We start from the raw sequence: 26,562 nt of genomic DNA, 5'->3' as shown, positions 1-26,562 counted from the left end.
TTGTCATTTCTGTATTTCAGAAAAAAATCCAGCAGCCAAAGAAAGTATGCTAGGTTACTTAGGTCACAGTTTTGAATGAAAGAGTTGTTATTTTTTTCAAACAAAAATGTCCTTTCTTATGAATGCCAGTGCTGCTTAGCATTCTATTATCCTTCGGTATGTCGCTTTCTGACTTCATTACTGCCACTGGGCAGCTACATCATTTTATTTCAGAGCAGTAACTCAGTCATGTCAATTACTCAAGAATCAGGTGTGATGGTTTTAATGAGCTAGTAATCCTTTAATGAAGACTCAGTATTTCATGGCCCTATGGAATTGCTCCCCTTTTCACAGTGATATGATATGCTGTGTTGTAAAGTTGTACTAACACCACAGTGCATTAATAGATCTTTCAAAAGAAGGTTTTATGAGATTTTCTTGATTTTGTTTCATAACAATCTCCTGTTGATTGCCTGCAAGTTCCTGAGAGAACTGAACTTTGGATTAATTTAAAAATTTGCATCACATTTTCCTGGTTGCTGGTTCCTAGCACTCTGTAAATTAGTACAGAAATTGTTTTACTGTTCTTTAAGCATTAAACACAAAAGAGGGATGTCTTCCAGGGAAAAGAAAACATAGCTATTTAAATGGAAGCAGTTTGTTAAATCACTCTGTAAAATTTGCTGTTATCATGGAAATATCTGAAGGATAAAGTTATGTATAACAAAGAATATCATGTGTTTACCTTACAAAAGTCCTAGTTGGAAATTTGTCATGTAAGGATCATCTTTCCACTTTTCTCGCTCTCTAAATAGCATTAAATTTTTTTTTTAAATATCAAATAATTTCTCAAGTGTGCTGTGGTGATAATTGCTGGAATATAAATGATGCAAACTCCTTTTATATTTGAGAAAAAATTCATGGATTTCTGAATCATTAACCAGGTATTTAATCATATTTTCTTAGATCTTGTAACCTTTTCTAGTGAAACTCAGAGTTGGCTGCCATTTTAGTATTTCTACCAGTAAATCAAGTTGGCAATTGCTCTACCTTTCCATATTCAAACACTTCATTCTTGGCACTCTCCACATATTGCTTGGATCCTTACAGATTTGGGGGTCCCTTCAATTACACATGAAATGAAGGAGTCTTTCAGGGAATTTCAAAATACAGCAGAAACCTTTAACAATAGGCTAGATCAAGCAGAAGAAAGAATTTCAGAGCTTGAAGATAGGCTTTGAAATTAATCCAGTCACTCAAAGATACAGAAAAAAGAATGAAGAAGAATGAACAATCATTCAGAGAAGTATAGAACTATGTAAAGCGGCCAATATACAAATCATAGGTATCCCTGAGAAAGAAGAAGAAAAAGCAAAAAGCATAGAAAACCTATTCAAGAGAATTATTGAGGAAAATTTCCCTGGTATTGCCAGAGATTCAGATATTCAGATACAAGATGGCCATTGAACACTGGGAAGGTTCATAGCAAACAGGACATCTCCAAAGCACATAGTCACCAACCTGGCCAAAGTCAAAATGAAGGAGAAAATTCTACAAGCTACAAAATGAAAGCAACAAGTAACCTACAAAGGAAAACCCATCAGACTAAGAGCAGAGTTCTCAGCAGAAACCTTACAGAACGGATTGGGGTCCATTTTTAGTCTTCTTAAGCAGAACAACTGCCAGCCAAGAATTTTGTATCCTGTAAAAGTGAGTTTCATAAACGATGGAGAAATAAAGCCCTTTCTAGACAAGCAAACACTAAGGGAAGTTGTCACTACTAGACCTGTCCTACAGGAAATACTCAAAACTGCATTATACATGAAACAGCACAATAGCTACCCACCAGCATAAAAACACCTGAAAGTTAAAGCTCACAGTTCTAAGAAAACAATAGCACAAAAGTGAAATTGTATTTTGACGCATCCCAATGACCTCATTTAACCTTAATTACCTCTTTAAAGACCCTATTTCCAAATGTAGTCACATGCTGAGATACTGGGGGTTAAGATTTCAACATATGAATTTTAGGGAGACACAATTAAGCCCATAACAGGTAACAGTCACCTGAACTGGTCAACCCCTCCCTAAAGAGGGAGTTTCTCTTTAGTTTCCTATCCATCCCCCAATCTTTCTCATGGACGCCCAAGGGAAACCTGAGAAAAAGAGCTTGTGAGTGTGAACTGCTCTTGTGTGTGGGGCCTCCAGCTATTCCAGATGGACACACTAGTATACACTCATCCTTTAGCGATTTGTTGAAATTTTGCTGATTTCTTCTTATCCAGGTTTATGGTGGGTAGCTCTTTTCCTCATAATCTGCCACAGTTGAGACACACATGCATTGTTTTTCTTTGAAAACCCCTGATCCTCTGAAATTCAGATTATTACATTGCCTTGTGACCTCAGCTCTCTAATAGTCTCTTAAATACTTAGGATTTTGTATTTTACCTGGCTTTTCCTCATATTTGATTGCAGTGACCTTCTCTGCAGTTTTTTACATACTAAGTTGGAAGAAAAACTCCAGTTCTTTGTACACAAAGTTAAGCATTTGTCTGTCTTCATCCCTGAGACTGTTTATAGTACTTCAACAAAATCTAGCCTGTTTATAAACAATAATTCATAGCACAGATAGCTTCCAGAATGCTTCTGTTTTTGTTCATACCCTTAGCACTTCAAGGATGGAGATTTCTATCTCCAGACTTGCTGCACATCTCTGCTCATCCCATACTAAACCTGGCTCTATTGAATAAAGAAAGTGAAGTATCTGAGTGGACACAGACAAAACAGTAAAAGAAGTAAAGTGTGAGCAGTAAGGCAGAGTACATGACTTTGTCCTCATTGAAAGCCAGCCACTGTGCTGTGTCGAATGGCTGTGAGGTTCCTTCATGTCGTGGCTCTTACATGCATCTCCAGCCTAATTTTCTCCCATTCCTGTCTATATATGCTATATTGTAGCCATACTGAACTGCTCACCAGTTCCCAAACATACTTCCATTTATCTGCAAATGCTGATTTGTCTTTCTGGAATATCTTCCTATCTGTGCAGTCCAATTCCTACTTGGCAAGTTCCTACTGAGAATTCAAATGCCACCTTTTCAGATTCTAGTGTTTCTTAAATCTCATACACAGAAATAGTTACTCCCTCTCATACATAGGGGAAGTTATTCCTTTTTCTATGTTTTCCTAGGGGTCTGTTTACATCTATGTTGCACCCAGTACATTATACTGCATTCAATGGATCATCTGCCCAAAGTCTTATGAAGATGAGAGCATGCAAAACCTACAAAGGCAAGGCTGATAGTCAGTACAGATCCAGACATATTCCACTAACTGCTAATTTATTAGTGACCAAATAATGTTTGCTTCTTGAAATGCTTGAAGTCTATCAGGTGATTATTTTCCTCTTACAATGATCAGCTCTTTGAAGCCTAAATTTTCCTTAGGGGAAGAAAAATCTGAAAGTCATAGGTTATGGTATACAATTATACAAGATCTTTTTCCAAGTTTTTCTGAGAACCTCAGCGAATCTTCAGAGAATGGGGTTGGGAGCTAAGGGAAGCAAGAAAAAACAAACTAGTGGATATTAAGCAAATTCCTTTCCTTAATCCACAGACTTTGGCCTTAGGACCTTGGTGTATAACTCCAGACTTTGAGTGATACAGCATATTCTGCCAGTTTCTGTTCTACAGTAAGTTATTTTTTGGCTTACCAAGATTTATTTGTCACTAATTCTGTAGCAAGTGAACTATGTGACCACTTTATCCATAACACTTTGAAAAAAACTCTTATATGATTGATGGAAATGTGCAGTACTTTCTGGTCATTCATACCTATGTAAGCTCTAGATCCACCATAAGTTTTCTCTTTTCTGAATCAGCCACTCAACTTTCCTTTGTTACAAAGAAATGGAAACATGGCTTGTGTTGCCTTTTACTTTACATCCTTTCAAACAATAGATATGAAAGTGGTTCTGACTGAAGAACTGCAGTACCAAGAGGGAGCTAGCTGTGTTATAAAGTGTGGTTATTGCATTCATTTCCCAGATCATGTCTGAGGTTGCTTGGTTGATTTATTTATTCATTCATGCAATCATTCAGAAATGGGGTCTTGCTGTGTTGCCCAGATTGGCCTGGAACGCTTGGACTCAAGCAATCCTCTTGCCTCAACCTCCCAAATAGCTGGTACTTCAGGCATGCACCACTGCACTGGGCTCATATTTAAGATTTTATGATTTACTAGGAGTAAATTTTCTTCCTACCGACGGTAAGAGTGATTATTGTATCTTGAAGAAAACTGCCTAAATATTAAATTTAGTTTGCTTACTCTGGAAATAAAAAGTACTTATTCCTATGGATTAAAATATTCAACTTTAATGTTCTGTTGCACTTGGTTACAATATGTATTACAGTTCCATGCACAGCATGAGCTGGGCTCAATACAGTGGGAGGAAACAGGATTCAGGAAATGTGACTACTGATTATATTCTTTTCTGCTTCCTTTTATTAGTTATTAATTCATGTGAAATTATGAGCCAAGTGCAGAAAGCATTGCTGCTGCCCTCATCTCCTGTTTTAGATGGAGGAATGATTTCTATATACAGTCATAGAAAAATTACCCTTAAATGTTTCTATAAAAATTTCAGTCATTTCTTTATGGGTTTCCTGTGTCAAATGAAAACTGCATAAACAGGGGAAATATGTGAAATCCTCAAAGAAATAATGAACAATGATTGGATCACTTGAAATTGCTTGGCACAGGATATATCAAAATAACTAAGTATATTCAGTAATACTTTGGCTGCTTGAAAAATTAGAACGTACAAGGCACAACGACGAACAATATATTCCAAAGAAAGTGACCTGACATTCTCTTTCCTCCTACCTCCTCACAAACAGTCCTATCAGAAATCAAGAACAAAATGGAGATAAACAATGCTTTGTCTTCCACAGGGATTGGTTCACTTCCTCATTCATTCTTTTTGTCCCTAGGACAATGGAAGTTAAAGACTAAATCTTTTTAGAAGGTAGAAAGTGATGTGTGTGCACGGGTCTTCACTAATGAGGCAGAGATTGTTAGATGTGGTCCCTTCCAGGTTTGCTAGAATTTGAAACCCATCTAAATACTTTAACTGGGTAGTGAGATTCCTGCAGTAATATACAAATTTCTTTCTCTTCCACATGCCTCCTGATTCGTAAATATTGACATAGTCCTTAGACTACTTCTAAAGTGTATATACTTAACACTGGAACAAAGGTTCAGTGATGGCCAGGGAAGCTATACTCTGTGGTTGTGCCTATTTACAATGGCTTCCTGGCAAGTTCATCCCTGTGATAAAACACTTTTTTCTTGCTTTTGTCTATAGGACCCAGTTGTTTTTTACTGTTTATGTTACTCTTAGTGTATGTCACGCTTTCTGCCACTGTCTGAATTCCTGAAGTCCCTAACCACCACCGCCATCTTTGAAAAGCCTGTCTACCAGATTTCTCTTTTGTTCTGCTCCAGTCAACCACTTATGTATTTTCTCAGACTGGAGAAACTTGATCTTTAGAACATAATCCAGGAAGGCCTTGGAGTCCATGCAGCCCTATTTTTTAGATGCAACGGAGTCAACTTTCATCACTCTGGCTCCAAGCTATCAACTTCTGGGTTTTTCACCTCACTTTCCAGAAAAGAGAAAATGTGATCCCTAAACCCTTACTTGGGAGTGAATTTCCTCTTCTTTCCTGCAGTCCCTATTTTGTTTGTCTTTGAGGAGCTTTTAAATAAATGCCTAACGTCTGAGGAAGTGACATCCAAAACAAACGTGCTAAGAGCGATGTCCCAGAAAGGAAAAAGTCTTGACCACCAGGCAAATTGGGAAAACACAGACTGCTTCTCCACCTGGAAATCCTGGTAAGGAAGACTTTATTCTGTCTACATTTTATTTTCCTCACCTATAAAGCGGTACTAAAAAAGATGCTCATAAATTAATTATGGTAGATAAATATGAGAACACACACGGAACACTTAATATGGTGCCTAGCACAAAGGTGGTACTTGGGGAATGTTTCATTTCCTTCTTTTCTTGTCCCTCTTCCCAACCACCCTCAGGCCAACGGAGTCTAGCTCAAAATAGAAAATGTACAAATAATTTTAACACAACTGACAAAGAGAAGCCTTCATGTCTGATCAAATACTATGGAACCACACTGGTGTTAACGTTAGTCACCTTCTTTTCAATACCTTCTGGTGGTGATTGCCCATGATTTCTGTCCCAATTAGGTCAATTTCTCTGATTTTATCAAAGAAGAAAACCTACATACACTTAAAAATATTATATATGAGCACCTGTTCCAAAGAGATCTATTTAAAGCACTTCTGAACAGCAGCTGTATTATTTCCAAGAAACTAGAGATTGACTTAATTTTGCTTCCCTATTTGGATGCTTAAGAGAAATGACAGAAAACGTTGCTATAACCAAAGTTTAATTCTCTCAGGATATTTTCATTTTCTCTGCTATTCATTGAGCAAAATCTGGTTTAAGTCGGAGAACTCCTTGTCAACAGGAAGCACTTCGGGTCAGGATGTTGCAAACTGTCAAAAAATGAACTTTCTAATGTGATTACAAGTTTCCCCTCTCTGGCTGTATTACATCTGATAATTGAACTGTCACCTCCTTGTTTTATGTATTATGATAATGGATGCAGTTGGTAAATGTACACAAAGTGCAGAAAGTAAGGTTTGGGCTTGTTAGGAAGACAATTTGATATCCGTGGATTTTAGCATTTGGGAGATGTCAGTCAAAATCTGAGATCCGTTCAAGCAGACAGCTGGAATTTGACAGGAATGATAACCCATTAACCATCTCTGCAGGAAATAAATCATTTATTTACCTCCAGATACTTTTTAAGTTAATAAAATACATTTTAAAATGCGTTCAAAGCTGCTTTATCCCTCTCCTCCTCCCCTTCCTCCTCCTCTTCCTTTTTCCTCTTTGCTCTAAAGCAAATGGAAAAGACTGTGTGCTAAATGACCATATAGCTTTGCTCTCATTCTTAGTTGCAGAATCCAGATTTTATTTGGGGATGTAATGTACCCATCTAAAGTATTTTTTTCCCATTGTTCTGGCCAATGAGATGTTAACGAGTGTGTTACGTGGGCTTTCTGGGAATGCTGCTAAAAAGCAAGAAACTCAGCTGCTTCCTAGACTGTGAACAAAATGACAGAACTTTTGCTAGCCACCCTGGACTATGACTTGAACTTGAGGACAGAAATCCCAGGCTGGGATGTAGAACAGAGGGATGCAAAGAGCAGAAGCCCTGATGACTCTGGAACTTCCAGAGTTTTGACTGCATACTCCACATTCCTTTTGCCTGGGAGAAAAACAAACTTTGCTTTATTTTTTTTTTCTATTTATTTATATTTTTCTGTAACATGGAATATACCAGATTCTAAGAGATACAAAAAAATTTTCTGAAATATTGTACTATTACCCTGAGTGGTTTTTGATCTTCCAACCAATCAACCAACCAAACAACAAAAACCCACCACTAAGCAAACACATAAACAAGAAGACAAAATAAGAACTGTGGAGATAAATTAAGTTTGGTAAACAATTCAATCTCATGCACACATGGCCAATGTGAATACCCACAGTCTATAGAAGCAAATTAAAGGCTATAGAATTGCCACAGAAGAGAATGCCGATTAAATTTGACCAGCATTAATTAGCTGTGCATAGATTCCCTTTCTTGTGAAACATTTGTTAATATCTTATAGAACCGGGGTCTTAATACTTGGAAACATTTTAGGAAATATCACTTTTGAGACTCCACAGAATACTGGGAATAATGAAGCATTGGGCTCAACTGGAATGCATATATACATATATTTCTACTTATTTACATACACACACAGAGAAAACAAAGTCCCATATTTTAAATTCTTTCCCAGTACCAAAGAAACTGAACCAATGGAGAGAGGAATTAGATTATGGCTATGTTCTAATGACTTTGTTCTTTGACTTCCTTCACATTCACCATAGTTTTTTCTGTCATGGTTAGGCGGTCTAGTGGTTCCATTCATATTTAATTAAAATATGGAGCAGGTCAATTGAGATGAATCTCTTTTTTCTTTGAACCTAATTTAAAACTATCTACCTTGCTGATGTTTCACTTGAAAATTGTTGACTAAAGCAACTGCAAACTAATTCTCCTTATAGTAAAGGTTGGGTTAAGGTTGTTGCAATCTGTAGGAGTATGACTGTTTACACCAAACAGATGTGTCTTCTAATCTGGCTGTATATTAATTTCCCCCTCTTCCTAACAAAATCCTGGCTTTGTTTAGCTATCACGAGACTATAGGACACATTATCTCACCCACAGCTTGAGGTAAATTCCAATTAGTGTTGGTAATGGAACACTTGGATTGCCTCTGATTGCTTTGGGTTGGGCAAGTGATGCATATGAGACGAACAGTCTTTTGGAGAGGATTCCAAGAATGCTTTTTTAGCTCTTGATAAGGAAACAATGAGAAGATATGCTTTTTGCCAATTGCCCTTTCCTCCAGGTATATTGAGTCTAGACCTAACAAAAGCAACTTCCTCAATCCTCCTACAACAATGAAGGAAGACGGTCTTAGAACAGAGACAGAAACACTGAGCATGGTAAAGCAAAGAAAGAGAATAACCTGGTTCTTTGATGATTTTGTTCTTAATAATTGTAACTCGCCTGGAGCCTCCTTAGCTGTAGAACTCTTGTTATGAGGCATGCATTTCTTTATTTTTAGACCCAATTTGAGATGGCCAAAGGCATTATTACTGATATATGTAAATGCAATTTATAATCCTATGATTAGATTACAGAATTATATGGCTTCTATTAGAGAGAGAGAGAGAGAGAGAGAGAAATGAGATATATTATAAAGAACTGGTGGTTCCCATAATTATGGAGGCTGAGAAGTCCCACAATCTACTCTCTGCAAACTGGAAACCCAGGAAAGCCAGAGGTATAATTCAATCTGAGTCTGAAGACCTGAGAACCGGCAGAGCTGATAGTATAAATCCAAGTCTGAAAACCTGAGATGAGGTAAAATGCCCAAGCTCAAGCGGGCAGGCAGCAAAAGGGGTGACTTCCTCCCTCCTCTGTCTTGTTCTATTCAGGACCTCAAAGGATTTGATGATGCCTAGTGACATGGGGGAAAGCAATCTACTTTACTGAGTCCACTAATTCACATGTTAATCTCATCAGGAAACACTCCCACAGACACACCAGGAAATACTGTTTAATCTGGGCACCCCGTAGCCAGTCCAGTTGACAAAACATCAACCATACAAATGTTGAAAGAGGCCTTATGATTTAACCGAGAAAAAATATAATATTTTTTAAAAATGGGTACAGGTTGATCATTTTATTTTTCCATGGCACAGAACTACTTTATTGGCAAAGTTGCTATAGAGAAATGCATTTAGTTGATGATCCTACAAAATACTCGATGAGACATTACTTGAGGTGCCTCAGCTTCCTCCAGAACATTCTAGAAGTATATTTTAAACATAAACATCACTGGAAGAAGGAAAGAGGTAGGGCTTAGAAAAAATTAGGGGATATGAATCTGAATCTCTAGTCAGGCAAGAGGGAGAGAGTGTTTGGACTAAGCAAATTTACTGGTCCGCCCTTAAGAGCATTTTTTAAATGTTGATGAAAATCCCAAGTCATGTGAAAGTGCCCCACATTGATAAGCTCTCTCCTGTCTAACCCTATATTCCACCTCTTCTCCAGTCCAACGCGCTGGAGATCCATTCCCACACATGTTGGCCTGGTTCCTGCCAGTACATACTGGCCAGGTCCCCAACTCTTTCAGGGAATGAGCTACTACATGTCAGAGCAGAGACGGTGTTTCTGATTTTGGCCTATGCTGAGACCTGACCCTATTTATTGGCCTGCATGCAATGAGCGAAGGTCGGGTAGATCTGAAAAAGGACAGGCATCGTCCTGTAAGGACCTTACATAAGGTCTTTGCAGGTGTCCAGACATGGCTAAGCCGATCTCTAGCAAGGAAGAGGGGAGTGCTTCTGCTAGCCTAGTGGTTTAGGTAATATGGGGTCTCATAGTGTTCAGGCACAGCCACAGAAACCTACCAGATCTCAGCCTCCTGCACCTTCTCTATCAATACTCTGACTGTAGAATAAGAGGCCTGCTAAGGGGCATATTTAGTATCCATTGCAGCTCTGCCACTCTTTCAGTTAAACCCTGGGCCATGTATTCAGCGTGGCATAACCCAATGCTGTGAAAGATGAGTCTCTTTAAATGCTGTCATGGAGGCCACTGGCGTTCACAGCATGCCCTGAGTTGACAGCTGGCTTGTCTCAGCTTTTCATTTTTTTTGTCAAGGACTCCAAGGCAGATACTAAAAACCTGCCAATACACGAACCATATAATTTCTATTGCCTTCATCCGTCCACGTGCTTGGAGGTACCAAATAACCCAACACTTTTCCTTCTCTCTGAACTTTATCTCAATTCACTTGGGATGACAGACTTAGTAACTGTGATGCTAAACGTGCCAGAGGCCTTGTTGCTCCACTTGTCAGTGCTGCCACCTTTGTGGTCAGCTGACTTCAGGGACGCAAATTCAGGATTCAGTCCTAGAGTCCTACTTCCTAGGGTCACTTCTGGCATCAAATATGTGTGGGCTCCCCTCAAAGCATGATCTGAGACAAGATGTTGCACAAGGGTAAATTATTCTGGAGATAATCCTAGGAAGCAGGAGATTAAAAGACGAGAAAAAAAGAGCTAATATCAGTGATTATTATGTAGGTTGTTGCTGTGGGCAATGGGTATTCGATAACAAACGTGTCTCTGAATTTTCCTCCTAAAGCACAGCTGGCTGGGGCAATAGTCCACTAGCACTTGTCCCATATTCTTATAAACTTCTCCTGGGGACATGAATCCCCTGTAATTATGTGTGTACCGTGGGCCAAGAGGGCTCCTGCAACTTCAGAGAAGGGGAGAGATACATAGCACTCTTGAGGCCAAGTACTGTCAGGGCAAAGTGACAACTGTAGATGAAATTTGAAGTCAGCAGAGGGAGTGTGACCTGGGTTATCAAGCCACGAGCCACAGCTGGCATCTACAGGTGATTACCACTGATCAATAGATGTATAATACAGTAATGGCCCATTACATATTTTTGTGAATTGTTGGGTATTGAAGTTCAAAGCACTCAATTTGAGTATGCTAATAAAATATCTAAATAGAAAGCTCTCATTAATGCAAGAGAGAGAACCTAAGCTAGTTCCTTCCAGCCCTTTTATAAGAGCAGTAATCCACTCTTGGGGGCAGAGCCCTCATGACTTAATCCTATTTCAAAAGGCTCTGCCTCTTAATGCCACCACAATAGGGATTAAGTTTCAACACATTAATTTTGGGGGACAGTCAGACCATAGCATCTCCATTCTGTTACTTTTGTAATTTTAGTCATTATTACCTTAGCTTAGGAACACTGGAACACAACTTCTTTTTCAACTTTTTATTTTGAAATAAAGACTCACAGGAAGCTGCAAAATAGTGCCATCCTATGTATCTTTCACCTAGCTCCTCCCGATGCAATACAGCTTCAATTCTAACTCCATCTCAACTTTCCAACCTGCACAGATAGAGCTATCAGATTAATCTTTCAAAAGCATAAATCTCATCACGTAACTCCTTACAAATATACAATTTTTTCACATCACCCATTGTCTTGCTTTCAAGACTCTTTCTCCACCAAGTCTATAGTTTTAACTACTCTTTTGGTACCATTCACTCATCAAATATATACTGAGAACTCACCAGACATTTGAAATAGAGTGGTGAATTAGAGTGGCAATAAAGCTCGTCTTCCAGCAGGAAAGACAGACAATCAATAAACACACTAATCAATAGACATAATAAGTCAGAAAAATCTATCATAGTAACTAAAAGGAACGGTATAAACAGGCTGATGCTATGTAAAATAATTAGGAGAGGCAGATTTTGATAAGGTAGTCAGAGGCCTGAAGAGGTAACCTAACATTATACCGAAGGGATTTAAATGGACCAGCTGTGCGAAGTAGGAGGGATGGGGGAACGATATTTAAGGCAAAGAGAAAAACAAGTGAAAAGGTCGAGAGGGAGGCCTTCGTTTGAATAAGGAATAGATATGAAGCCAGTAAGCAAAGGAATGAGAAGAGTAATGAGGTTGGAGGAGTACATAGCAACAATGTCATTTAGGACTTCTAGGCTATGGTACGAATTGGAGATTTTATTCTAGCTGTACTGAGAAATCAGTGGAGGGTTTTGAGCAAAGGGAGACATGAACTGTCTTATGCTTTGGAACAGCATCACTTAGTAACACTCTTTAGAGAGATAAGAATATTCTCTGCGCTGTTGAATATGGCAGCCATACTGGACACAAGACATAGCTCTCGAGCCCTTGAAATTGGCAATGAGACCGAATTATGTCCATTTAAAATCTTACGTTTAATAATAATTTATTTAAATCTAAATAGCCACATGTAGCTCTAAATAGCCGTATGTAGCAAGTAACTACCATACTTGACAGCACATCTTTGGAAAGACTATTCTGGCTGTTATGTGAAGAATAAACTGAGGGAAGAGGTTGAAGGCACAAAATGGATACAAAGATGCCAGTGAGCAAACTGTTGACGTAGTCTTGGCAAAAGAGAATGGAGGCTTGAACCATAGCGGAAGCAGCATCAGAGCGAGGCAGACAGGTGGAAGATACTTCATATGCAGCTTACAGAACTTATTGCTGGATGAGTGTGGGGAGGAGGGGACGCAAGGGACAATCCAAAGGTGCTTCCTGTATTCTGACTTGAGCAAATGAGTGGGAGGTGCCAATTATTAAAGATGGTAAGACTAAGGTAGAAAATATTTGGGGCAAGAAGAAATGTCTCTTTTTGGAACATTTTATTAATAAGTTTGAGATGCTTCCTTTTATATTCTTAAGATGTCTATATGTTTCTACTTCTTGCAATTCAGTTTTTCAATGATTTTGATAAGTTAGACAACTCATTACCTCCATAGCACATTCTACATCTTTTTCCTATCTGTGCTTTACGATGTTTTCTCTGTTTGAAACACCATCTCTCATTCTTATTTGATTATACTCCATCAAACATCTATAAATGTTGCTTTATACTTTAGCCAAAACCAACTGAAAAAATATATTTTACATCATGACCAAGGCATATACATGCATGTACTTTAAACTAGAATTTTAGGAAGCAGTACTATGCTTACTGCCTGAGATTCCTTCTGACATTTTATTTTCTATTCAATTTGATTTAATTCTTTAGGATACTTCACATATCTGATAAATTGATCTCCCCATCATTAATGGATCATGATCTACACTTTGAAATTCACTTATTTAAGACTGATGTCAAATACCACCTTGCCCCACTCCTCCCAAGCTTCTCCCCGAAGAAATACATGCAGGGGTGTGGAACCTGCAGTCTTGGGGCCACATGTGGCCTTCTGGATCCTTGACGGAATCAAAATTTTACAGAACAAATTCTTTTAATAATGATATTCATTTACTTTGCTTATCCAGCTGCTTCCCTGTAAGTTCTGTCAGGGTAAATGATTATCTTCCATATTGCATAGAACACAGTTGGTCTTCAAATATGCATGGAATTGAGTTGAATTGGAGGATGGATTTTACAGCACTGAGTGGGGAACAGCATTACCTCAACACCCAGCAGCTTCATTCTTGCCGAGAGCAGAGCTAACTCGTCAGTACCCGACCACTGCTCTGCACGGTGGGACTCACATTCAACTAGCAGTAGGAAGGACAACTTCTGTCATCTATAGAACATCTGAATTTTAGGGCTATGAAAAAGCAATGAATAGTAACTGAAAAGGGTATAACTGTTTTAACTCCTGACTAATGATTTACTCTGTGATTATGCTTTGGAATGCTGGTGCAGCCGGGTGATTCATTTGAGAAAGCTGTGTCTCAAAGCCTGGCCATTTCCCGGGTGGCCCCTCATTCTTAAAGTCTCTGCGTTCCAACAGTAAAGTCTTTTTGTGCATTTGTTGGCAGAAAAGGAAAATTTCAGGGTAGACAGAGTGCCCAGAAGAAAATCCCTAAAGAGGCTTTTGTGAAGCCCTTAGACTTATGTAAGTGATTAAGCTGAGCTTATCTAAATGCAGAGGTTTGGTGGTTGGGGGAGATCATCAGGGGGTGGCCTTGGAGCCTCCATAACTGGGAAGAAGGATAAGGGATTTGCCAATGTCACAGAGAGTTGTACCTGCCCAAACACTGCTCCTCTGAGGAGGGTGAATTCTGGAAGGAGGTGTCTGCTTAGTGGCCTGTGAATACTGACCACTAAGCTCTTCAGCCTTGGGCAGGAGCCCAGTGGAAAAAACTCCCAGTATTGTTGCTGGCATTGGCAGGACCACATGGGCCCAAACAGGGATCCCAACAACAGCAACCAAAACCTGTCCTATTTCTCAGGGTGTTTTAAAATATGGTGCAGGTTCTAGGAGTGGTAAAAACAGCTTTGAGAACTCCCTAGTATTGAGAATTCTACCAACCTTCAAGTCTGTAAACTTTAGCAAGTATTTAAAAAATTGACATCATCTGTAATGCAAGTGCCATGGAGCAATCCTTTTCTGTTATACAATAGTTTTAAAGCGGATTAATCCAACCAAAATATTCTCAGTGCTCTAGAGGTATCTGGCTCAATACATTCATTTTCATTTCATAACAAAGCAGGCCAAATAAAATGCTGTCTTATCAATGTTAAGCTCCTTTTCCTTGGATATGTTGGAAAACCAATACTGCCTGGTAGAATGCAGTGCATTTGGACTCATGAATATTAGTGTGCTTTCCTGCTAAGAAATTCTTATAATGTGAATTCTGGCATTTGAAGTGAATGTATTAATGCTTCACTTATCCAGATACTACAATTGCATAAAACCAAAGAAGGTAAATTTTTTTCTGCAGTTGGTCTGTGGGAAGTAGACTTTAGCAGAATATATATAGCATGCTATTACGTCTCTTATTTTAAAAACAACAACAATCTTATCTTCCTTATCTAGATTCTTTTCTTTCCTCCTTCCTTGTATACAAAAACTACTCAAGAGAATTGTCTATCATCCTTGTCTCTTCCAAACTCTCAAGCCCACATCATTGCATCCAAAACTGCTCCTGATCAAGATCATGAATTTCCTTTATCCCTAAATCAAATTACCAGTTCCCTGTTACTGTCTTTTTTGACCATCACCAGCATCTAATGTGAATAGTCTCTCCCTGCACTTGGCACACAACCATCACTTGGCTTCCAGACCTTGGTGGTTTTTCTCTTGCTGCTCTGAAACTCCTATTCATTCTCTCTTGTGGCTTTTTCACCTCCCAGACTCTAAATGTTGGAGTGCTCAGGTCTCAGTTTTGGCTCTTTTTCTTATTTCTGCCTGCACTTACTTCCTTGGTGCTATCATGCAGTATCATGGTTTTAAGTACCATCAAAATGCACATGACTCCCAGTTTTATCTTCAGTCTGGGCCTCTGCCCTGAATTCAAGGCCTTAAATCCAACTGCCTTCTCAGTATCTTTACTTGGATATCTATTAAGAATCACAAATAAAGACGGGTTGACTGAAGAAGAGATGAATAAACTTCTTACTTGTATGAACAATCATAGTCCATGTGGGATACTACCATTCCCAGTGTTTGTATTGAAGAGTGTTTTATAAATATACTTTCTCTTCCTGTGACTTCTAAGTAGATGTCATGGTAGTGACATCAGAATTAACAGTTAGTAGTCTGTGGGATTCAAGTTTTGGATAACAACCCATTTTAATCAGCTAATCAGATAGTTTAGTAAATACTCCAAAGAAGGAAGAACGTAGGGAAGGATGAAGAATTTATTTATATAACAAATGTGGGCCAGGCTCTGGAGATGCAGTAGGCAATAAAAAAGACAAAATTCTAACTCTCATAAAACTGGCATGTAGCGTGTGTGTTGGGAGTGCTTAGAGAAAAGGAGGGGAAAAGCCATGCCTATTCCTAGGGAAAGTTTTCTAGGCAGAGAGCATAAGCAAGGCAAAGACCCTAAATACTGAAAAATGTGTCTGCAAAGCACAGTGCCTGCCATCTAGTTCTCAATATTGCTGTTAGGCTTTATTTTTCTCCTTCTTTTTCCCTCAAGTGTACTAAAATAGAGAGATCTTTGTAAAAGTATCCAGCATATCTATTAAATTATATGATTTTAGTTTAAAGAAGATTATGTCATTTACATGCTATAGTCTCTTTGTTTTTCTGTACCAAAAAGAAATCAATTGTTTCTCTAGGTAAGAATGGGAACACAAAATGATAGCCCACGCCATCTTAATGGAAGCATCAATCAAAACACAGTGTGATACCGTCTATGGATAAACAATACTGCAAATGAGCATGAACACAAATATGCAGGCTAACTTCTGTTTCTGTGAAACACTCAGCACAAGATTTTTTCTGCAAGGTAGAACATTTGTCATACTGTGTTTATGGCCACAAATATGGCATCTAGCTGTGAATTTGGACAGGTTCTTGTTTTCCTTTCTCCTCTTAAGAACAATTTAAATTAACCGAAATCAGAGTATTTCAATATATCTTTACCTCTTGTTACAAAAAAATATCCTATTTTGTTTGATATGATTTAATTCTGAGTTGCATTCTCTGGCAAGTATTCTCCCAATGTTTAAACCTCATTGCACGGCAATGCACTGTTTGTTGGCTACTTTGGAGTGTTTGGAGATTATGGCTGGAAAAAAATGATTATCTCTATTATGTTGCTGTAAAGAAAAGCTGTACTCATCTTTCTGGGAAACTCATTTTCTTAGACAAAGCATGCAGCAGAAGGAAGAAGGTACTGACTGCCTTGCCAGGGAGTGAGGTTGGCCAGATCACACAAAGCAAGCAATGAACTGAAACATGACCCAGCCCAATAATCCAGTTTCCTATATTAATAAAGATTTTTAGAAGGGATTTTCTATCCTTAAGGTAGAAAAGGTAGGTTAATTGAAATAAAAGAGTTGAATTAGTTGCTTATATGTAAAGCCTTCGTTTCTTACATTCCTGATTTGACTGCTGCAAATAGCTTTGGCAAGTTCTTTGAGTTCTTCATCTCTTGTTTTATCTTGTATGTACATAAAAATAATCTGCATATTATTTCTACTTAGTACTTTATACTGGATTTCAAAAAAAAAACATAATGAAGTGCATTGCTAGTAAGAATCTCTTAATATATCATCTTTTGAGTTATTAAGTTAAACAGCTCTCAGAACCCTGTAGTGAAAATTATTAAAATCCTCCCCATTTTAGAAGTTAAGTAATAATTAAGTCTCTCCAGTAGACTCCTAAATGATAAATAGCATTTTACAACAAATAAGGGCAAATGTATACATTACAGAGTTAACATTGAACTTATTGAGTTTAACTATATAGGCCTTCCAGGCTGTATTTTATAATAAACTTCCATTCACAAGTAAGTTTTCTTTCTGTATGTGTGTTCTTATGGCCAAGTCAATGGTTTTATATGCAACTTCTTCTGCTTGTTTAATACAGTTCATTTTATTATACTAACCTTGTTCTGAAAACAGGGGATTGCGTACAGGTGCCTAGGTCATAAATCTAGGAAATATTTAAGTTTTATACTTTGCAGTTAGTTATATTCACCAATAATACTCAGCTTGCTAATGTTGACTACAGAGTTTTACTTCCATTCCCACACTAGTAAAAGGCACTAGGAATTACAGAGCTGTAGAGGTGGAGGGCAAGCCTCCCTTCTACTCTCTGTGAAAATTCACTGAAATGATAGACAATACACAGAGTAATAGAAGAAAAATTTATTAATGTGTGAAAGCACACACATTAAATATGAGACTCAAAAAAGGGCTAGATGGTTGAGGTTGCATATCCTCTTCACAGATCAGAGGGAAATGGGGGAACTATAGGCAACGTGAGGGGTTGTGAATCATTTTTAGTGGAATTGCATGAGCTCAAAGAATAGACTACTGGCCTGGGACAAAGTTGTTCTGAGCTGTGGGGCAGGTGGCAGCAAATGGCAGGAAGGTGAGGGGCAGGAACTTCACTGTCAACAAAGGTTGTCCTACTCTGCAGATAGTCTCCCAGGAGCTTCCTTCAGAAGAAGAGATAAAAATTCTGTCTGGGCATGGGGACATCATGGTGGATCAAGGAATCTAAACTAATAACAAAAAAGGTGGGAATTGATGGCATTTCCCAATCTTGTCCTCAGAAATTTTTACCTTTATATTGTTCCTCCCTTTTTCCTAACTTCTACAAATTCTATCTTCCAAGAGCTTGAAAAACTGACAAAATTTTCCATGAGAGGTAGAAAATAATAGGAAATAGTGTCAGGCAAAGCCAGTACCCATTTGAGCAGGCAGAATGAGGAGAATGCCTGGAACTGTCTGTATCTTAGTAATTGCTCCAATTGATTTGCTTTTTTTTTTTTTTCCTCCTTATTTAAGCTTTGTTGGGGCTCAGAAAATGATATTCCAAAATGTATGTCTTTGGCATACTCCTTGCTTTGAATTAAAGGAAACTGAAAGGCCTTGGAAATAAGCCACCAAACCAGTGTCTCCTTCTGACGTCTCTCTCCCTTTACCCCCTCAAGCCCCCCAAATCTCTCCATTGTTCTGGTCTGGACAAACCCAATTTTAACTAATATAACCTGTGCCAGTACCTCTCAGCAGGTAATAGTAGATGAAGAGAAAATACAGTCATGTTTACTGACCTTAAGTATTTTTAACAAATCTCCAGTTGGGCCTCAGCACTGCCCCTTCCATCATTTATTTCCCTTGTCAGTAAACATTTCCACTCTTAGACCCTTTCCTCTTTTTTAAACCATCAACATCCCCTTCATATTCTCATTCTCAGCTGGTGAATATGCTTTTTATTTGAAAAGTGTAACAATCATGAAATAATGTACTTCCTCTACCAAACCTGCCTACTTGCATCTGGACCCTGTCTTTCCTTGGATTATAGGAATGAACTGTTCTGCTTCTGTCTACATGAGTCCCTCTGTTTATGTATAGAATACCATTTATTATTTTCTACTCAAGGGTTTTGTTCTTACAAAATCTCTCTACCCACCTCCCTCCCTGCCCCCTTCTTTTTCTCTTCCCCTTCTACAAGTTTTCCTCCACTTTGGGATCATTTAAATCAGAGTGAGATAGACTGTCTGCCATCTTGCAACAAAACATCTGCCCACATGAGCTGACATTTGCAAGTAGCTGCTGCCTGTTTTCATTGCTCCCCCTTACAGGAACATCCTTGGAAAACATTACACTTCTATTTGCTGTCTCTACACCTTCCCTTTCCATCCTCTCTAGAAACTTTCCCAATTAGATCCTGTCCACACCAGGCTGGAATTAAAGACCTCCATCTTTCCAAATGCAATGCCCAAATCTTAATATTCATGACACTCAACTTTCTGCAGTATTTAACGTACTTAATTTCTCTCTCTCTCTTTCTCTTTAAATGCTTTCTTTATCTGACTCTAGGGATACCACACTCCCCATGTTTTACTCCCACCTCTCTGGATTCTTGTAATAGAATGAAAGATTCTATTAGTCTCTTTAAGCAGAACTTCCTCCTTTCTGACTTTTCAATGTTGGCATGCCTAGGGTTTGTTCTTCGCCATGACACTTTAGGTAAACTCCTCAGACTTTACAGCTCCTTAGCATGTAATGTTACACTGATGACTCCCAAATTTATAATGCTCGAGCTTCAGGCTAAAAGCTCCAACCACATATTTGGTATCTCTAATACGATGTCCAAGAGGTAGCTTAAATTTGATGTACCTAAAAAAGAGCTCATGTTTTCCCCTCACCCTTGCAAATGACTGCTTTTGAAAGTCTTCAACCTGCTTCACCATGCTTAACTCTGTAGTCTTTTGGAAGTAGTTTAGTATTTGTAACTCTAATTTATTATTAGAATTTTCCATAGAGTGGATATTTTCTCTTTAATGATTTCCTATTCAGAAATATATTGTACTTTCACACTTTGATATGATTTAAAGATTCTTTTGATGGTGGGATACAACACGACAACACTAAGAAAGGCAGAACTCTGTCACCTTTAATCTTCAAATGAGAGAACGCTACTCCTCAAGGCCACAGAGGGGGCTGCACCAGGGGACAGGGTAACAGCAAACTGGAGCCGTAGGGGGCAGCTCATGTATGGCAGGTGGGATGGGGTTACCTAGGTTTCTTGACATCCCTGGAGACAGGCTAATTCGTATAATTTCTAGGGCGCTGAGGTATAGAGGCTGTCCCTAGGTGTCTAGTAAGTGGCCCCAGGAAAATTAGGGCAGGTGCATGGTGGCCCAAAGCGTGAGAGCCAGATATGGGAAGTGATGGGGTATGGATTTAATCAGCTGCTCAACAAGGGCAACAGATCAGCCTCTAGCCAGGGTCTCAAAATTGGGTCAAGACAGTATTAAAGAATTTAAAAACTATATTACACATTTGACCTAGTATTCACACAGACACACACACACACACACACACAAATGTATCTATATCTATATTGACATGTAAAGACTTATTGATTAATCCCCACTGGCCTTTTTCATCCTTTTCTGCTACCTTTAGGCTTCTATTCTGGTTTGTTTAGTTAAGACACTAGTACTTTTTCTTTCGGAGAGAGTACTTGGATGATAGTTTCTCTTACAGTTTTCTTTAACCCTGAAATGAAATAAAATCTGGTCTAGGACTCTTGAACTGTACCATTTTCCTCGCAGTAGTTGGTAGCTGTTCTTTCATTGTCTTCCTGCTTCCACTGTTACAGATGAGGATTCTGACTTTTGTTGCCTTTGCTTTCTCTACCTTGAATCTTGTAACTTTTTTTCTTTCTCCCTTAGAATTTTTAGAGGTCAGGAACTTTACAGGATGTCTAAGGTGTCTATGTCATTTCTCATCCTGGCCCAGATCTTAGAGAAACTGTTTAATCTGCAATACCAGGTTTTTATAATAGTTGAGAAAAAAAATTTTTTTCATATTGTTTCTCTTTTTATTGAAATCTTTTTTTCTCTTGCTGATTTCTTTTACTCTCATATTAAGTATTCTGTGATATTCTCCAAGATTCATTTCTTTTTCCTCATGGTTTTGATTTCCTTCTAATGTTTTTTTTTTCCTGTACTTTGGAATAGTTTTTGCACTTAATCTACCAGGACACACATCCCAGTAGTAAACATCCTCTCCCTTCAACACATCTACTGAATTGTTTGATTGTTAATCTCCAAATATTCTTTTTCTGGGCATGTGCTATACTTGATTCTCTTTAAAAATGTTTATTATTTTTAACTGAATTGTCATCTATAGATCCCTCAGTGGCTTTACATCTCCGGGTATGCATTCTGATTGTTCTGGTCACTCTTTCTTTGAATGTTGGTATCTTTTCAACAGGCCGTTATTCTCTTTCTTAGAATGTTGAAGTTCAGCCTACAAATGGCTCAGTCTCAGGAGGAGTGGGAGTCAAAGCTGTCTCCACCCTACAGACTGAGAGTATAGGAGCAGATGTGCAAAGGCACTGGGGTAAATCACCAGCAGTGTGGATTTTCTTGTATCTCCCAGCTTTAAGAGCAACCTGTTTAGTAATTCATGTCTCCAGCTCATTGTTAAGACCAAGGAGATCTGCAAAAGAGTTTCTCACTTGTTCTCTTTGTATAGACTCTAAAAGTTTTAGGCCTCTCTTCGCCCCAGTACCTTTGGGCTTCAGAAATCATTGGACTCACTAGTTGCTCTCTGATCCTTTATCTTGCTTTATTTTTATTAGATCATTTATTTACAGGTATATTATCTTACTCTCTCACTGAAATAAAAACTCTACAAGGGCCAAGACTCTCTTTGGCTCATGGATCTTTCTCCAGTGCTTGGCACATGTATAGTTCGGACTCCATAAACATTTTGGAAAGTTTAATGAGTTAAGGAATGGGGAGAGTTTGGGAAGACCAGAGCAGCTGTGGGAGAGTGAAGGAAATGGATAGAAATGCAGAGTGATCAAAGAATGTTGCTGTGGAATATTTGTGCTGAAGAAATGTCAGAAACAATGTGAACAATGTTGAGATTTCTTGATGTCACTTGTCTTTTTCTTTCCGTAAAATTCCTCTGCAGACTATGGTTTCAGCAGGGCTATGGATATGATGACTAAGTTGACTGTCTTTATATGAGTTGTATATGATTATTAAGTGTAAAATCCAGAATATATTGAATTTATATGTATAACTGATTAATGCTAAGGAGAAACTTCTATGTAATGATATTATTCAATCACAGCTTTGATTTTAAACCATTTGGGAGTAGGCAATCTCAGTGAATAATCAATTTAGCAAGATACCTACACACACTTGCATACACCTACTATGGTGTTTGAGGGAGAGGAACGTGCTTCTAAAGATTGGGTGTCATATGCATAGAAACAAAAGAGCAGAAACTCTGAAAGGAAAATCTTGGAAGAGGTACAAAAAACCGTATTGTTGTCTGTTTCTGGTCACAGAGCGTAACTTACTATATTATTATTTAGCACATCAGAAAACAATTAATGAAATTATTAAATAACATCATTAAATATCATTAAAGCACACTAGAATATATATTCAATTTTTATCTGCCTTAGATAAGGTTAGTTTGGAAGGCTTTAAACCGATAAAAGAATAGAAAATGTTTAGTTTTCTAAATCATTTGCATAAAATTGACAACTTAGTTCATTGTGAGTTTATTTAACTTTTACTTATGTGTGGCTGGAGGAGAAAACTAGAAAAAAGAAAACATATTATCAAACTAATTCAGTAGGTGAATACACTGTGCTAGAAATAACTAGGAAAGATTGAGCGAATGCATTCTTCAGCTAAGCCAGGTATGTTAAACACATGTTTGTAGATGTTTATTTTTATATATCTTCATATATATGTTATATATAATAGGGACTATGTAGGTATGCTTTCATAAATGAAAGATTTTGAGCCAGATTTATTCCTATTAAAAAAACTAAAATTTGCACATTCTTATAAAATGCATGCATATTATATTATTTGTAGAATGAGAATAAAGCAAAGGAAAAAAACAATAGGTGCAAGCACATATAATAAATACCTGAGTTTTAGCCCTTATTTATCTACAGTTTGTTTTCTTATCCCTTTTGGGTCTTAAATTTCCTTTTATGGGACGAGGATGTTTGACTACATGATCTTCTTACTATCCAGTCACAGAATTTTAATGACTAGAATGGATTTTGGCTTAAAAAAATTCGGATTACATTTAACCCTAATTGTGGAATTTGCATGTATATGTGGTGTGGTGGTTTGTGAGCATATACATATGTAAATGTGTACATGTATATCCACACACAAATGTGCGTATTTGTTGGTGTTTACTAAAGTGAAGTCCTCAGTTCAAATGTTAATTTGAGTAAGAACAGTTAATTACAAGTTTATGAAGTCATCTATTATTTTAAGCAACTGAGGGGACAAATGAGAACCTATTATTTGACAGCAAGAATGGGGGAATGCTCAGGTGTGTCTTTGGCATCTTTCATCATGGTGCAACAAGTTCTGTAGGATCATCTAGCTTTTCATGTGAAGTAGGCAAGCAATGAGCTATAATGGTGAACTTCCACAAACATAATGGGTCCCATTTATTATATGTTACCTTTGTCAATGATGCTCAACAAACATGGTTTTCTTTTCCAAGAATTGATATGCCTATTTATATTATGCAGGCTAATAGGTATATTGCTTTCAAAATAAGTCTGAGTCATTCTCAAGCTTGTCAATTTAAACTTTTTCATAGACTTGGATAGTTGTTAGAGCATTAACATTCATAGATTTAGAAGGCATCAGTAATTTGCTCCTAAAGATACAGGTTTTTTTTTCCCCCATAAATCTCTTTTTCTTATAGAGTAAAGCAACAATACATGCATTGTGTGTTTCCATTCTTGTACAAAACAGAACTGATGATTATATTTTAATGAGGGCTGTGGTTTCAATATGTGAGCAAAGTAATTGCTCAGAAACCATTTTTGCAGTCTTATTCAAATCAGACTAAATATCTGAATACTATACCAGCAAATTAAGAGGACAATTTTCAACCATTCTTCGTCACTGAACAAATAGAAAGGAAAACAAAATTGCTCATATCACACCTTGTAATTATGTCTCTCCTGCTGAGGTATCCCAAAAGGTGCAATTAAAAGATAACTATACAAAAAATAATGGCTTAATTCAATGTTAAATAGAAATATAATGCTTTTGAGTATCCAAAAAGTAGATTTGTTTCTCAGTTCTTCCCCATAGTCATCTGTCCCATGAATAAGACCTTCTTTGAGCTATATCATCATGAATGAGAGATACCCTTCATATGGAATGACATGGTCTCTGGCTGAACAGAGTTCAGAGCAGCATAAACTTAGTATCAGAGATGAGAAGAAAGGGCTGTAACTTTTCTTTCCTCCTTTTCCTTTAGAATGAATGCTTTCCACTTTTGAAGTATTAGGATGAGATGTAAGTAGTAAAATACATTTAGTTATGCTTGATACATCAGTTTTCTTTTGGTGCTATGACAAATTACCCCAAATTTAGTGATTTAAAACAACACACATTCATTATCTTACAGGTTTTTTGTTTGTTTGTTTGTTTTTTGAGACAGTTTTACTCTGTTGCCCTTCCTAGAGTGCCGTGGCATCAGCCTAGCTCCCAGCAACCTCAAACTCCTGGGCTCAGGTGATCATCCTACCTCAGCCTCCGGAGTAGCTGGGACTACAGGTGTGCACCACTACATCCGGCTAATTTTTTCCATGTTTAGTAGAGACAGGGCCTTGCTCTTGCTCAGGCTGGTCTCAAACTCCTGACTTCAAGTGATCCTCCCCGCCTTGGCCTCCCAGAGTGCTAGGATCACAGGCATGAGCCACCAGGCCCAGCCTGATCTTACAGTTTTTTATGTCAGAAGTTTCTGATCTCACTGTGCTAAAGTATTAACAGAGCTGTATTTCTTTTGGAGGTTCTAGGGGAAAATCCTTTTCCTTCTCTTTTCCTAGTTTCAGAGGCCTCCTTCATTCCCTGGCTCCTGCCCAATTCCTACACCTTCAAAATCAGCAACAATGGGTTGAGTCCTTCACTCACGTGGCACTGTTCTCAACTTGATGTTTGCTTTTTAACCTTACTTATGATGTTTCTAATGCACGGATTACATTTACACCAGTAACTATAGTCAGAAACACTGACATTAAAAAACATATTGTTCATATGTCTATAAATTACTTTATAATTACATATTAGCTAACTATTTTCTACTATTTTCTTTAAAGTTCAATAGCTTCTTTTACATTGTAACTAAAATACACATTGAATACATTTATATATAAGGTAAGAACTTAAATTTCTTTTCAAATTATTTAATTTTCTTCATTAATTTATGGAACAATTCAATCTGTCCACATTCATTTGTAATTGTTGACTTATCAAGTCTGTATCAAGGTATAAATGCTTGTTTTTTTCAGCATCATAAGGCAGAATTTGTTATTACTTGGGATAATTAATCATACACAGTTAAACTTTTTAAGGAAGTGGAAATTTATCAGTATTATCATAAATTTTGGTTGATAGTTAAAGAAATAGGAAATAATCTGTATTCTAATGATTTTGAATTTAATTAATCCTAATATTTAAAAAATTGGCATTTTTCCAAATTCATTTCAGCAGAATGTACAATAAAAAAGAAAGGCTTTATTCAAGAAACTTTGAAAGTGTTGGTTAAATTCATCAAGATTATTTACTGTAACTAATATTAGGGTCTTTAACATGCTCATGCTTTGTGACTCTTCAAGAAAAATGGAGTATGAGGCCAATATTTTCACCAATTGGCTGTAGAATCCTTTCTCAAAAGTAGCCACATGTCATGAACGTTTCATACTTTGTGAACGGTAATACAAAACATTATTCCTTATTTTTATTAATAAGAAAAAAGTCAAAGTTTCTAAATTATTTCTGCTTTATTTCTTGTCCAAATATGAAGCATGCCTGCCTTCCTTCCCTCTTTTTGGGACAAAAAAAAAAAAAAAATATATATATATATATATATGAAACATGTATTTTCTAAATTTCTGATATACTGAAAAACTGGATGAAATTTAGGGCCAAGAACAAAGCTACTGATGTAAAAATAGTGTTAGGAATCTAGTTTGCCTGGTCCCTAATCTTTTTAAGTAGATAACCAGTCTACTCTAGGTGTGTATACAAGGAAAAGAGTGAATGGCAAGTTAGTTGGTGCCATGGTCTGAATGTCTGTGTCCCCCCACAAGTTCATTGCATTGTTCTCGCATCGTCAACTATCATCAGGTATTGTCAGTGCCTAAGATAGTTCCTCATATGTCATGTGTACATAATACTAATGAAAAAAAATATATGCGGCACCCCTTTTGCCAGAGATACAGTAGGGATCTAAAAATCACTAATCCTGTGAATTACATAGTGGTCCATTTTCATTCATTTACTTATCAAATTCTTTTTTACATTCCCATTAATATATACATGATACTAGGCTGGCCTTTATGGGGAT

The sequence above is a fragment of the Eulemur rufifrons genome, chromosome 12, assembly GCF_041146395.1.
Source record: "Eulemur rufifrons isolate Redbay chromosome 12, OSU_ERuf_1, whole genome shotgun sequence".
Classification (NCBI taxonomy): domain Eukaryota; kingdom Metazoa; phylum Chordata; class Mammalia; order Primates; family Lemuridae; genus Eulemur; species Eulemur rufifrons.
Note: the sequence above shows the minus strand (reverse complement) of the source record.